The following is a 16105-nucleotide window of genomic DNA, read 5'->3' as shown; positions in this document are numbered from 1 at the left end:
GACCTATGTCCAGGACTATCTGCAAAGACCTGGAAGGTCCTTGCCAATCCTTTGTAACTATGCCTTATCTTAGATACTCACACTGGATGCAGAAATCCATCTACTTCATCATTAAATAAGCAGAAACAAGCAAAAAATCTGTCTGAAATCATACTGGGACACTACAGCAGAGGCTAAAACAAAATACTGCTAGCCTGAGATCTAGAAGTCAGCATCTCTTCACACGCACAGAGACAGGACTACTTATTAGGASAGAGAGAGCATTACTACAACTGACGAAAGGAGATTTGCCTTTTAACTGCAAAGAAACACTATTGTCTCTTACAGCACATCTCTGCTTACAATCCCTTCATTGGAGTCATAAAACTAAAACTTCGTTTTGCTTCAACTTTAGCATTTAACGTTAAGCACTTTGGCCTTAATGGCTCTGACCAGCATCAGCTGGGAAGCCCACTCGCACACACCACGGGCCCAGAAGTTCCCAAGCTCAGGCACCAGCATTCAGACTAGTGCCTGGTTCTGCTGTCCTAGACTACTGGTTTTCCTGGGTGGATGCTGGGCCTATATTGTAGGTAGCCTTGTCTCCAGTCTCATCTTTGGCCCTGCCTTCAGGATTAACCTTGGGCCTAAGCTGTAGCCTTGCCTCTAGCTCTGTCTCCTGCTGTCCTGGTTGGGCACCCTAGATGACTCCTTGCCACCTTACCTTCTCTGGGACTGTTGAAGGATGCCGTTACTACCTTGCTTCTGTTCAGGTAATATGGAGGTGTGCCCTTGTTGGGGGCGGGGGAGGGAGGACCCAAAATACCTGTGCTGAGATCATCCTGGATTCCTGGCTTGTCCTCCCTCTCAGAGCAGCCTTGCTCTTGCTGCTCCTTGACACTATTTCTAGATTTTTAAGTAATTGGCAACTGAGTAGGGGAGAAGCAGGAGAAAGGGGGAAGCTCAAGGAAGAAATGAGAGCCATTAGTGTTTGGCCTTTCCCTTGGATGGACATGTGGAAAAAATGGAAGAGGAGAGATGGCARGTGACAAGGGGGAGGGACTGAAGGAAGAATAATAATCAGCAACAACACTTCTAAAAGCTGAATGTGTTTCCTTGAGGGTCTCCTTCCCTCAAGTTGAGTTGGACTACACAAGTTAACCGAAATAGCTGGCAAAGGGCTAATTAACAGGTGACATGGCTGTATTCCATCTCTGTGCCAATCTCCTGCTGGCATTGGTGGGAGAACTGCCATGACCACATATGCACATATACACTTTTATTTTAACCTGTGCTCTATACTTACCATGTTCGACCTTCTCAAGAGACTGGGCTGTGTCATCCTTGAGCTTCAGTTCTCCTATTGCTTGGGCAACATATAAGGAGTGGAAAAGATTCCTAATCTAATAGGAAGAATCTCTTCCTCCAACCCAAAGCACTGACTACTGAAAATGCTTTGTGGCCATTTTCCTTCTAAAATGATCAAAAAGACTTACTGAAGGCAGTACCTGATTCTCCAAAGCTTCCTTCTTGCCACAATCTGAATTACTTCTCCCAAGGTCTCTATTCCTGACAAGAGCCTGCTTCATTAAAACCTGAACATGTTCTAGCTACTGGCCTCTTGGAACAATCTAGTAGGCTATGAATAATGCAGGATAGTGTTCTTTTAAAGAAACGAGACTCCTAGGTCTTATTCTTTTGATAGTTACAAAAAATAATTATCAGCCTTATTCTTTTGATAGTTACAAAAAAATAATTATCAACTATCAATATAAGCTTTCATTTAACCATTTGTCTGGAATAATAAAGCTCATTCCACATTTTCTGTATCTCAGCAGGTACTTGGTACCATGAACAACTGAAATGGAGTCAGCATCCCTATATGGGGCAGTAAATGTTTTTCTGTCTCTGGTTATTTCACCACCTCTGCAGACCTCTTTTGCAGATTTTTTTTTTTTAATTATTGCCTGTTTTGATTAGACTATCTACAATGCTTCCCTGGTCACACATGAATATGCACACATATGAAGTATGCAAATGCACTACTACTTAGAGAAAGGTTTAGAAAAGTGCAGTTTGGGCTGATAAGAATGTTTACCACATGAAAAGGCCAGAAGCTTCAGCTCTTTCTGCAACAGAAATAATTTCCTACCTGCTTGTTTTGCATGTGTTTGTTCAGTCTTTTCTTCCTTTATGTAACCCTTGTAGGAAAAGCCCTGCGGTCTAAAATAATTCTTGCCCTACCAAAGCAGTCGATGTTCTGAGAGTTTTCTCAGGATAGTGCTAATCCTCTTTTGTCCAGCATTACAGAAATATTTATTTCTTTAAGACTGATAAATTCACGAGCTGTACAAAGGAGCCTGAAGCTGTACTTAGTTTGGTGTCCTTGGAATCATTGCTTCAAAATTCTGAATCTTTCCATTGGCACTGCCAAAAGGGTAGGAAAAACAGTGTGGAAAGTATAGGGGATTCTTGCTGTACTTCAGGTTCGTTATGTGACTTCATTTATGCAGCATGGTGGCATTTCTCTATTGTACCACGTTTGTTTGCATCAATTATGCAAATATGAATTCCATGCTACTACTTATGAAGTTTGAGGCTTTTTTWAAAAATGCATTTAGTTATAGCCCTTTAATTCCTCTGTAATGTAACCTCCAGTGAATCCTGGCTAACCATATGCTGACTAGGCTATGCATGATATTTGACTGATTTCAGTATACGAGCAAATCTGATTCAGCCGGTAGACCTTTGTATTTGCTCCTACTGAATCCTGAGACCGTGTAGTTACTTGTGCCTTTGTATACTTTAAAATAAGTAATTTGAAAGCTTCCCACATCCACAAACTTGATGGTTAATCTGTTGTACAATTTGCAGCATAAGAAATCTATAAAAAGAATATAGGAGACCTCCCACAGCCACTTTTTGACACTGACACTAGCATCACCCCTTGCTAATTTCTTTAAGGGCAGCAACTACAGGTGAGCAACTGAAATAGCATTCAGGCAGAGGCAAAATAGGGGGAAAAAAACATTTTATTCCAAAAAGGACTCTACAGAAAACTTGTAAGGCTCAGGACTGGGGGGCAGGGGGTACACTTGGAGTTAGACTATGTCACTTGCACTTACTCCCACTTTTCAGTAGGAATAAACAGCTTAATCCTTACATGTTCTGATTTTTTTGGTCTGTAAAATGGAGATGGAAATCATATCCCAAGTCACATCTGTTAAAGTTCACTAAGTTCTTCAAGATTCTTGGAGAGACTTAATTAGTGAAATGTTCACTTGGGTGATACTCATTTTACGGAAGCTTTCCTTGTGAGTAATCATTTCTCATTTACCAGCTTTGGGAAAGCTTGTGGTATAACTGGTTCAACTGAGTCCATTAACACGAAATTTAAAGAAGTGTCAGCTTTCTGCTGTTTCTGAGATGGATGAATAACGTACCTAATGTTGCGTTCCTAACTTCTGCAAACACCCGTTATTAAAACCTACCTATTCTGCCGAATGCCCTGCCAAACCCTCAGTGGTTTCTGCTGTCGATGGCACAGAACACTCACTCCCGTGCTGCCCTTGCCCGCGCAGGGTGACTGTGACACCTGGAACAACGAGGACCGGGCGCCAACCCCCTGCCTGCCGCGGAGCGGGGCGCGCGGGCGGCCGTTGGCGGCCGTTAGGGGCGCGCGGCGCGGCGGCCGTTGGCCCGGGCCGGGCTGCGATGGCGCTCCTGAAATGCCAGCCGGAGCTAGGGGAAGCGCGGGCGGCCCCTTCTCCCCTTTCTCTCCCCCCCCCCCCCAACTACGGTGTCTTGTACGGCGTCGTTTTTACGTGGGGGGTGTTTTTCTAATCCGATCCTTCAGCTCGGCGCCGTGCTGCACCTGCCTCCCGCCATCCCCGTCTCCCTRGGGGCAGGAGGCAACGCTTGCCCCCGGCGCCCCGGGAGGCTCCTGCCGGCGTGACAGGAAAGCCTTGCGTGCCAGGCCTCCCTCCCGGTGGGCGAGAGAGATCAGTCAGCGTCTGTTTCTCTTTTGCTCAAAGCCCACAGCTCTCACCGCGGCGGCGAGCAGTGACTCAGAGCGGGCCCGCCGTGCTATCCCGCTTCGCACGCGATGCCGCCGCCGCCCCCCCAGCCCGGCCCGGCCCGGCCCGGCGCCTCCCGCACTCCTGCCCCGCCGCGGGGCCCGGGCGGCGGCACCGGCGGCGACACTGGCGGCGGCATCCTGGGCGCGCAGGTAGGCTCGGAAGCGAGAGCGCCGGGGGCAGTGGGGAAAGGCGGGCTTGCCCCGAAAGCACCTCCTCCGCTTCACATACGCTTATTTTTATATATATATATGTTTATATTTATATATATAGATGTGTACACACACATATGTATAATGCGCAGTTTTGTTCATTTTATTTTGTTTTGTTTTGTTTTTATGGAAGGAGGGGAATGTTCATGTTCTGAGGTGCCTGAAAGCCTTTGGTACCACAGCCCTTCCCCAGGCTGAAGTGTGCCTGCTGCAGCCTGCGGAGCAAGGACCACACCTGGGGGTCTCCAGCTTTTGTGCCCCACTGGTCCTGCTGCCTGCTGTGCCCCTTGTCAGCCTGAGCAAGGCCTAAGCAGCATGTGGGGGCTTTCCTTCCCCAGCCCCAAGGCAGCCGAACATCACCCCAGCTCAGAAAGGTCGGRTGAGGTTTACAGCTACACCCTGGAAAAGCTATTGGGATCTCCTCCAGCCTCTGTGACCTGGAAGCTGTGCTGGCTTTGGAGGAGCTGTTCTGGACTTGAGGAGATACGGGAGCAGAGATGCCTCAGGCTAGTGCTCGGGGGAAAATTGGACTGGTAAAAGGGGTAACTTTATATTGAGAAAGCCGCATTTTAGGAAGGGCTGTCCCTGCCCCTGTGTGATGCTTGTAGGGCTTGCTGCAACTAGGATGGGTTAATCACTCCCTACTAGGGCTAGCAAGGGTCTGCCCTTGAAGAGGTGCCTGTGCGCAGAGACAAAGGGGAAGAGTGCTTTGGCATGAGCTAAGTTAGAAAGGTTTGAGAAGCTGTAGCTAGGACAGTGTTGGATATGGGGGGGGGAGTTAGAATATTATTTCCGTAATGTGTTGAAAGACTGTTTATCAAATATGTTTACCCACTTACCTGCATACTTACTAGCAAGATAGGCATTCCTTTAGTTTTCGATGTTGTGCTTTACAGACCCTAAATTTTGGGGGTAGGAAGGRAATGCAAACCTTATTATACTATATTACAGAATTCCTCTTTCTGCTTACTTTTTGCTGGGGAAAATGGGCTAGGTAACTTCCTTCCTCAAAAAATGATTTAAAAAAAMCTGTTTTCAAAACTTAGAAATTTGCAGCATCTGTGTTTACAAGTGCAGGCTAACCATTTTGGTAGTAACTGTGATAAAAGTGGCTTTACAAATGTGTCCCTGCATCATAAACACTACAGTTTCTAGTATGCGCCACAGCATCAGGTACAATCCAGATGTCCTAGAACACACTAAACTTCTCATTATCAGGCCAGGAGAGTTTCTGAAAATGGAAAAGAGAAGTTTCTGTCAAACTAGAGTTGTACTGATTACTGAAGATCTTAACAGCAGAAGAAATGTTTACGAATATAGCTGTGAAATATGTCAGTGAAGTGTGCAGATCTGTTTTCAAAGCTGCTTATCTCCAGACTTGCAAAGCATCCCTCTGAAACTGGGTCAGATACTGTTTTTGAGGCGGTTTTATTCACAGAATCCACTTAAGAGACTAGAACTGCAAGTTTAAGGGAAAATACATAATAACTCAGTGTTTGAAAACAAACTCATTAGATTTGCAAATGATAACAATCACTTCAAGGTTGTTTATTTAATAGTAACACTTTCTCTTCTCTCAAAAGGCTACCTGGTCCCTTTCCATTCTGCAGGGTGATAACACTGAATTCCTACTAGTGGTGGAGTCCTCTCCTTGGAGCGGGGTATGGAGCCCTCCAAGTAAACCTCACCACAGACATTTTCAAAACAGCATATTTAGATTTGCTTTGCTACTTGAAGAGCACAGTACTGCAAAACAACCATCTGTTTGCGTGATCCACAGGACTGTTTTTAATTCTGCGGTCAGTAAAATGCAAAGTCTTAATTTCAAACAAAAAAAATCTTGTTAATAGTAGCAAGTCAAACTGTCGTATTTTTGGTTTAACACTGTCTTTTGTCAGTTAAACTGTCAGTGTGTTTGTTAGCTAATTCAACATTTTAGGTTTCTGTGATTCTAGCCTCTGAGCATCTTTACTTAGTATAAAAGTGGGAAGTCTCTTCCTCTTTCTGAGTATCAAAAATTGTTAGTTGTATACATACACAGCTATGTTAGCAATTTATACTCATTAAATCTTGGCAGGTGAAAGTTGGCAGTGGTTTTAGGTTAAAAAGAAGTTTTCAGTATTCTAATAACAAGATCAACTCAATAGAAGTCGTATTTTGTAAAAATAACTCTGGTAGATATTTCTAAAGGGTGGGAATGCCAATTTCATTTTGCTTTGAGTTACCTACTTTCCCAAATACTTACTTGATAYCTCAAAAAAGTAAAGATCTACTGTATAAAATCAATACACACATACATCGTATTTAGAAACAGTGCGTGATCCAAAATAGTCATGCACCTGGTTCCAGTAATTGCACTAAATGATAGCATCACGTGGAGAGTTTTTGTCCCTAATGTTTGAGCTGGTCTTTATCCCTTAAGGTGTATTGGGCAGCTGATGGAATGGAGAAAGAAATATTTCTCTATTAGAGTTTACTCAATGTAGGTCAGTAATTTTTGCCAGCTTACATGCAATGTTAGAAGTATGCTGCAGGCGATTGCCATCTGTCAACCTGGGAAAAATGCCTTTGTCAGAAAGCAAAATACAAGAATGCCAGCCACTGTTACAAGTCTTTTGGGCAATTCATTGGCTGTCAGCCACTACAAAGGGTTGACAGRTTAGTACAGGCGTTGCTAATTCATGTTATTTCATAAGACATGAAATAAAAATACTGAGCATGAATACACAAAGCAGTACTCAAGAAATACTTGTTCCCACAGAGTACAGTGTTTATGATTCAATCGTGTAACTGTGTAAATCACAGCCATTCATATCCTGAGACTATTTTTGAAGTGTCTGAACTGGCATGTAGGAGTGTGTCCCTTGTTTGAGTGAGCTGATGATCCATGGATGCTAATAACTGGTTATGTCCTCAAAGCCCTGTCAGCTTTCTTTTTAAATGAAAGTTCATTTTCTCTCCTGTTTTGCAAAGAAAGGGGGTGTTGTTAAATGGTAAACCTGCAAGTTCAAAAGCAAGTAAAACGATCCTAGGAGCAGATTTGTATAGGGTTCTCACGATTTTACGTGAATTTTATGAATTTGATGAGAAATGATGGTCTACCCTCGTGTATCTTCACAGATGTACATCAAGAATAGTTTAGGTATATTTGCTCTTTGTGAACTAAATGGGTGCCTGAGGTCTTTTCCAGCTGTGCTGCCCTGGTAATTACCACTTGTGTTAAAGCATGAGTCAGAAAACAAGGCTTCCTCTCTTGAAATAAAAAGTAAGAAGGTTCCATGTCACTATTTAACTTTTCTGTCAATATGAGATAATCTCCAGGTCAATTACCAGTAGTAGTATACAGCTGTTAGCAGACACCTCGGCCTCTGTTTTTTAACACTGCAGTTCATCACCTACACTCTGTGCTTTTCACATGCTAATCAAATCATGCCTATCTTGGGCAAAAGTCCTTGGCTTATTTTTCTGGTGCATAACCATGTGGACACTTGTTTGCAAAAGCTGAATTCAGCAAAAAGATGAATTGATAGCTGTTTCCTTTGTTGTCATTTTAGTTTAATTATAAGACTTAAAATGTATACCTTAGTCCTTGTTCACTATGTGCAGTGTTTTGGAAATCCTGTTTTCATTGTGATCTTCCTTTTTCACTTCCTCTGGACCTATTCACAACATTTGATATAGAGCAGATGCTTTCCTATCTGATCTTATGCCAAATGTAGATATTGGGGGGAKGGGGATGGGGGGATTGGCCTTGCTTTCCATTTCTAGCTTTCAGTGAGGATGAAGTTGGTGTTATCTAGGGCCAGGGATTAGAGGGGTGTCCCAGGAAGGGAGCAGCACACTAGCTATAACCCTACTTCTCGCTTTGTCCGGCAGATGTCTGGAGAGCTGGGCTGGCAACTGGCTGCTGTGGGAGGACTGGGCGTGCAAAGGAGCTACTGCCAGGAGAGGACAGCCTTCGGGCCAGTGGAGCAGGACGTTTGCTTCTTCCGGGCTTGCTCCCTGCTTCACTCTCCTTGCTTGGTCCCTATCCATGGCAGGAGCTCAGTGACCTGCCCCGAACCCCGTGCTGGAGGGCGACAGACTCAGTTCTGCCTGACCTTTCGGAGGATGCCCATCACGGGCATTCCTCGATGATGCTTTCTGGCTGGCTACTCAGTCTTAGGAGATGTTGGCCATGTCTCTCTCAGAGGAGGGGCTCAGCCTTCAAACCCATGAACTGCTGGTGGTGATTTGCAGTGTATACTGGCCTACAGTGCAGCAGAGCTATGATAGCCACGTGGGCTAGGATACCTGAGCTGCTTTCATTTTAGTAGGTCAGATGACTGGTGTAGATGAACAAGTGCCACATGCATTTCAGTGTGAACTGGCAACCCAGACATAGTCCTGGACCCCAAAGCTTGTTCATTCAGTGCTACCACTCCCATCACTGTATCTTTGCTGCCCTTCTCTGTCACAGCTACATTCAGCTGAGTGGAGTTACAGCTTCTGGTGTTGCAGTTGCCAGTGTAAGATGTGATGCAAATGAAGTGTAAACCAGGCATAAGACTGCAGAGGGTACCCATGCTGTTTGCCCTGCAGAAGTCTCATGCCTGGCATTACTTTAAGGCAGGGCTGGCTCGCCTTCTTATGAGCAAATGAGAAGGGCATGCACACCTTGGTGGAAAATGCAGATGCTGAAGCAGGCATAGTTGTGGCCTCCACTTTATTCAAGTTGCTGCAAGGCAATTTGAGGGAGGTGCAGCTAATGGTCCCAGGGAACACAGTCCAATAGCAGAGCTGGAAACATCCATTCAGGCAGCCTGTCTCTGTATGGATGAATGGGAACATGTAGGAATTTCATGGGTCTTTTGACCTTTTGGAGATTAATTATCAGCATGAACTCCAAAAGGAGGCAGACAGATCCCACTGTGTTAACTACTGCATATACAGTCTGTAGTTAGGCTTCCARTCTTTTCTTCTCATTCAGCCAAATCCCAACTCTCTTGAAATAAACCATATAAAACTCCAGGTGATTTCAGTGAAAACATAAGTTTCCTCACCAACTTTAATTAGTATTTCTTTGGGTGGCAGTGGAGTAAAGACCTATCAGCATCATTAATCTGGTTGTTCAAGTTTTTTTTAAAGAATAGCATAGTGGGAGGATTACATGTCTTTAATGGTTCAGCAAGGCTCTCAGGCATTTTTATTAGCATCAAGATGGTTGCAACTTCTAAAGCATCTAGGCATATTTTAATGTGTCACAGCAYCATCAATTCATGCTGCCAAACCTCAAGCCATGGAAGCTATTGGATTATGCGGGTTGCTCAAGTTTTATTCTCTGCTTTGCTTAGGCTAGATCTATTCCCTTTTTTGTGTCGGATTTCTGCACTAAAATGTCCTCTCTTTCCAAGTGCCAACTTAATTTCTCATGAGTGCTTTGCTTTAGCATATTTCACAGCTGCCTTGTACGCTTTGTTCTACCCTTACACAAAAAATGGGTCCTCAGCATCTCTCTCAATGCCTTTATTCTCTTGATTTTTAAGCTAGACTTTTTCCCCTTTCCTAGTTGGATGTCCGGGGGAGTGTAGAGGGGGTCAGTTACTACAGTGTTCTAAGTGGTCTGAAATACAATGTTCTTGGACTAGAGATCAGAATATCTGGGGTCCATTCACCTTGTCTACAAGTGAGCTGCTATCAGAGCTTGGGCATGCTTTTACACTTCTTAGGGTTTTTTTTTTTTTTCTGCCCTCTCTTTGCTTCTTAGTATCCCTCCATCCATAGTGGCCTAATGGGTTATGAGAGGAGAACATGTTTATATACATAAATTTAGTGTTTCTTGAGAGCTGAAACATTTCCTTATTTGATTGTACCCATTGTGAGGAACTCCCACAAGTTCAGAGCTGCACCAAACTTAATATGTATATCCCCCTCTCTCCTTCTCTTTTTTTTCTTTCTTTCTTCTTCTTCTTTCTGTAAAAGTTTGAATGTTTTGCTCTGTGTGAGGTGTGGGTAGATGTTTCTGTGGTTCTCTGAGGCGGGAGGGCGAGGGGTGGGTGACAGGGGAAATGGGTGGTGAGGGCTGTATGTGTGTGGTCATGCAGGTGTTTAGGCAATGCACAGAAGGAAGTCACACGAGTGGTCAAGCTAGGTGCACATTACTATATAGGGCAAATGTTTGCTGCATTTGTATTTATACATGGTGTTCCTCAGTGGAAGAACTACTCTTTGCATTTGATGTCTGACTTTCTGGTGATTTTGTGTGCCAATTTTAATGCTAGACTGAGAATTTGAATCAAGTTTAAAACCACTGACCAAGTTTCATTCTCTAGCAGAGCAGAGTGCCACACAGTTTCACAGTCTGGTTTTCATTGCCTCAAGTTGAGGATAAAAGAAAGGGCACCCTTCAAGTAACAGCTGTTCTTTTATGGTTCATATTCACTGGCATTATCAGTGTGGAAAAAAAAAAGAGCATCAGGCTCTGAGAACTCAGTTGCACAGTAAAAAACTTTGATTTTTTTCCAAATTGGCTGGTGACTTTTGGAAGCAGCCAGTTACAGTTATAGACATAATATAGATATTATCTAATGCAGGCAACTCTTTTTGAAGGGCCTACTGTTTAGAGAGTGAGCACTCAGTGCTGTCTGGAAATTAGTACTTTATAAAGCATCTGAAGATAGGCATTTACAAAGGAAGACCTTTTTAAGTCAGTAGTCACTTTGTGGCAAGCACTTTCTTTGAACAGATAAACTTACCTCYCCTATGCCCTACCCCAACCCCCTAAAACAGCAAAATGCAATTCAAGTTTCAAGAGAAACATCAGATCTCTTTTTTTTCTGAGATCTCTTGTTGGAATGCCTCTTGTATAACCCCATGTGCTCTAGAAAATGTGAAAAGTAAACAGTAGAGGAAGTATATTCACTAACTAGACTCAGTGGGAGCTTATGACTAGGAATATGCTATCTTATTAATAAGGAAACCATTTTGAGGTTTAAAAAGATGTATATTGTTACATCACATTATTTAGATAATTAGTACTAAAAATATTGCCTGCTCTCAAACCATAACATGCAGCCTGTATTTCCAGATCTGATGTAATCAGATGACTGAGTGGGGAAAAAAAAAAAAGAAAAAGAAAAAAAAAAAGGAGGTCTTTGCTAGGGCTTTTCTACTGTTGCTATGTTGACCTTGTGAAAGGATGTCTTCCTTCTTGGAGTTTGCTGGCTTCCCACCCACGTTGCTTTCTCATGTCTTGTATTTTTTGTTGTTAATAAACTCACACTCTATGCGCCTAAAAATGTCTGGGGCCAAAATCTCTGTGTCTTTTACTGTGAGTAGAATGCTAAGTTCCTTTAGTGTGCTTTCCGAAATCTCCTGTCTCTTGCAGTAAGACACCAGTACGCTGCTGAGGATCTGCATCTGGAAACTGTGCAGGTGCTTGGGTTGTTACTGAAAGCTACAGCGCACTAGTTGCAGACTTTATGGTGTACTATTGTAATGTTACATGAGAGGATACGGACTATTTCTGGTTTTCTAGGGCTACCCCCACCACCTCTGTGTGTGACATTAGGTAGCATAGTAGTTACTGTTGAGTCCATTTAATGCACTGTCAGTTCTTTTGATTATGCATTTAGTTAGCTCTTTTTTTCTATTATGAACCAATATCAGTTTCTTTGAATATATGTGGAATTCTTACATAACAAATTTCCCATTGCAGGGTTGTGTTTAAGCCATTTGTGCTAAGTTCTTGCTATTCTTTGTTTGCCATGTTACTACCTAAAATATGCTCCTTACCTGGGTGAAGCCTTTTAAAAAGAAGCAGAACTGAAACTGAATTTAGTTAGAAATTTTGGAACATGCAATGATTTGTGCTCAAAAATGGATTGCAAATCTACTCACAATTCATAAATATAAATGATCATAAAAGAATAATTGATTAGTATTACAGTAGTACATAACTGTGTTAAAAGTGTACCTGAGTTACCATCTCTTTGTACTCTATGCTTTAGAAAGCACAAAGAGCTTATTGTCCCTTTGCAGCAGTCAAAAAACTTTTTCCATTATTTCTCCTTGCACATCTTTATGAAGTCAAGAAATGTTCTCACTGTAATTCAGCTAAATACAAACAAGAGGCACAGACACATGGTGAAGATTTTCATCCTGTGAGTCTGTAATAAGAGCTGTGACAAGAAGCTGAAAATGAAATCTTAATGTTCCTAAGTCAGTGGGAGTTTTCTCCTTAGCTTCCAAGAGAGAAGCTTTACTGCAGGACTTGTGGAGGGTCAGCAGAGTGCAATTACTACACCACATTTTTTAGTTGTTTGAGTGCAGTAAGTTGGCCCCACTGCTTTTGGATCTGAAGATATTCCCCATTCACTATATGAGTTGTTTGACTTTCTCCCCAGTCCCCTGGGATTGAATCACTACTGTGCTGCTGTGTAGCTGTTGGTGTTACAGCATCTGGCACTGAGATGATTCTTCAACCATATAAGTAAGCATCTGATTTGGGTACAATTTTTCTTTGTGTTGAGATGAAACAGTTTTTCTTCAAAAAATACTGATTCACTGAAGTCAAAATGGAGACAGGAATGCATCTGAAAAGGTCGAGATTTATATCAAGAAGCAGAGGCACTTGAACTTTGATCGCATACATCTYAGGAAAGCATACTAACCTCTAGAATATTTTTTGTTTTTGTTGTTTTCATGAAAAACCTCAAAAAGCCCTGATTTTGTTCTAAGGCAGACCAAAAGCATCTCTGAAATCATGAAAAGCTTTGTGGGAAGGGCAGATAAATGCTCCCACCCAGATCTGTCGTCTGACGGTTTTTCTAGTATTGCTTTGTTGCATTTTCATGACAATGAAAAGGAGAATTAGATTTTAAAAAATCTTATTTCTCAACTGGAATCACAAATGTTTTATTTTAAAATGATAAAAAGAAATAATCCAAATTATTTACCAAGATTTGTGGCAGGTATAAGAATTGCACGATTTCTATTTCAYGTAGCAAAATAGTCTAAAGTCGTTAAGCTCTTTTAACACAGATAAAATAGTCATCCTGTTACTTTACTCAGTTTACTAGGTTAAATATTTGAAATCATGATGATTTTGATATTTTCTAGGCTGAATTGTATTGAATAACGAATACTAACAAGGAATAGTCAAATTTCAGAAATAAGTTGTTTCAAGTACAGCTTGCCTTTTGTTTGGAAATAATATTTGAAAACAATATTTACATTAAGTCATGAAAATGTCAAAAAGATTTCCAGTTTACAAGAGTAAACTAAGCATCTTCAGAAGGTATAGTCTTCTGGATGAAAGCCTAAAAGAATCTAAAGAGTTTAGTTTCACTTAATTAGTTACAGCTTTTGTATTTTTTCCCCTCAAGTGAAATTTTTGCTGTGACACTTCCATGTGATACTCTTCAAGCCTTGCGATACTTTTTTTTTTTCCCAAGGCCAGTGCTGAAGCTTCAGGTAGCGTGTGGAGATCTTGGTAGATTTTCTAGGTTGTTGAGGATRTTCCAATTTACTCTGATGTTCTGGAGTATTGAAAAAAAAAAAAAAAAAACCAACCAACCACCCTAACTTAAAATAATTGAAATTATTTTAGACTGATTTTATACCAAAGAGATTGCCATGCTTTGTGTGGGGATTGAGGCAGAGGGAAATAATGGCTGAGTTTGACTTGCTAACAAAACACTTTTTAGAGCGAGTATAAATCATAGGCTATTTGTTATGCAAGTCTAAGACTTGCATACCAAATTGCATTTTAATTAAAAAGAGTTACTTGTTATGTACTGGTAAAAGTGGAGGGATAGTAGGAGATTATTAAGATTGAGGGATAGTAGGAGATTATTAAGATTATTGAGAGACTATACTCCTGGAGTTTTTGATGGTAACTATCAAATAGTAACGGTATATATCAAAATTGGAACTGATGCACTTGCAATTTTCAAACATTGGAAGGTCTGAAAATGCAGTTAGAAATGTTCTTTCTGCATCTGTGAACCTGAAAAGGGAATTTGGCAGTTAGGTGCAGGGAAAAAAATCTCTTGTGTAGAGGGGAAAAAAATAAAATTATTTAGAACGGGTAGGAGGGAAGAAAATATGAATGCAAGAAGAAGTTAAATAATATCTCTATGCCACTCTTTTTGTGACCCATGCGTATATACCAGTATCTCACTGCWTGCCAGAGAGCCTTTAGTGTCACCCACAATTGCTGAAAAACACTTTTGCCTCCGCTAACACCTGTAGTGCCAGCTCTCCCCCTGGCTGATAGAAGCTCAAATGAGGACCCACTGTTAGACTTTGGGTACAGCAGAGCATGGGCTGGGGTGCTGCTTAAGAGATTCCTTGCTTTYGTGTATAGGTTTGCAGTGCCCTTTGATGAGATATGTCTTGATTTCTCTACCTAAACTAAACACCACTACTGCAAGGTTCCAGGAAAAAATGCAAATACCAGCATTTATTCATAACATCCAAAATAATCAACACTATTACAGATGTCTATAAAATATAGAAGAGCAAAAGAAAAGAAAAGCTGTAGTGAACATACTGATGCTGCAGTTACATCAGAGATAGATCTCTTCCAGCATTCAGTTTGTCTTTTTTTCTTTATTTGTTTGTTTTTCTCACTTTGACCAGGATTCGGGCTTTCCCCATGTGTGCCTCTGTTTTTGGTGAAATATGYTAGCTGATATAGCTGTCTTCTCTTTGAAACCTTAGAGCAGGTCTAGATGTGTGACTGTTCACCTTGAAACTCATTGTGTCATCTCCTCAGGTAGGAAGTAGTCAATCTTTTAGTTAGACCACTCTAATTAGAATAAAAGTTACTTACTTTCCATTGATATGTAAAGTGTGTTATTGCTTCTAGGAATAATCTCAATATATTTAATTGCTTAGAAAGCAACCCTTTGCTTTAATGAAATATGAAAGTATTTCTCCTCTCTTGTGGCTGCCTGGCCCTCTTCGGAGGGAAATGTTTTTCACTTTAAACATGGTTGCACAGTAAAATGACTAGATTTGCTATGTAAGAGATTGCATGGAAGTTCTTACCAGCTTTTTTTTTCGTTAAAGAAACCCTAAGATGTTTATTTGCTGACTCTTGTTTTCATCAGCAGAATTGACTTTGCTTTATCTTACAGTGTTATAAGTATCATCAAAGATCTTTTACTTATATGGAAACAAATCTTGAATTGCAGTATGTTATTCTATCACTTAGTGATAACGTGACTCCTGCTGCTAAAGTCAACATGATTGTGGGTTTTGTGATAGCTAGTTCAAAATCTACAAAGGCTAAGCGCAAGAAAGAAGAGAGAGAGAAATCTTTTTAAATATCAGGAAACAGGAGAGTTTCCAACAGTCTTCTAACTCATTCACATTACACATCTTGGATGTTTTAATATTGATTTATTTTATTTATGACAAACAGTAATATATTAAGCATATACATGCATTTAACAGGAGAGACAACATAATATGGAACATGTTGCAACACAACAAAGATGTCAGTGCTGTTGGAAGTTTAATTCTTACTTTAAAACACTGTGCCTTGGTTTCTTTGTTTTAATCAAACATTTCTGTCACCGGGATTTAGAGGATATGAAGGATTTAAAAAATGCATATAGTCAGCTTTATAGAAGTCCAATAATAGTTTTCAGTTGAGCTTCTTAACTCCTTGTTCCATATGTGTTCAATTTGTGAATCTACAAGCTGAACTGTTTAAAATGTTGGACTTTGTTTCTTCATTCTATTCGGTGTCAGACATGACACCAGTTAGGCAAGCAGTATCTTCTCCACAGCAGAAGAAAAACAAGACCTGCATGTCCCAAAGACTGCTGGATAGGAATAAGCCACCAT

The sequence above is a fragment of the Rhea americana genome, unplaced genomic scaffold (assembly GCF_003343005.1).
Source record: "Rhea americana isolate MKP2758 unplaced genomic scaffold, rheAme1 scaffold_177, whole genome shotgun sequence".
Lineage (NCBI taxonomy): Eukaryota > Metazoa > Chordata > Aves > Rheiformes > Rheidae > Rhea > Rhea americana.
Note: the sequence above shows the minus strand (reverse complement) of the source record.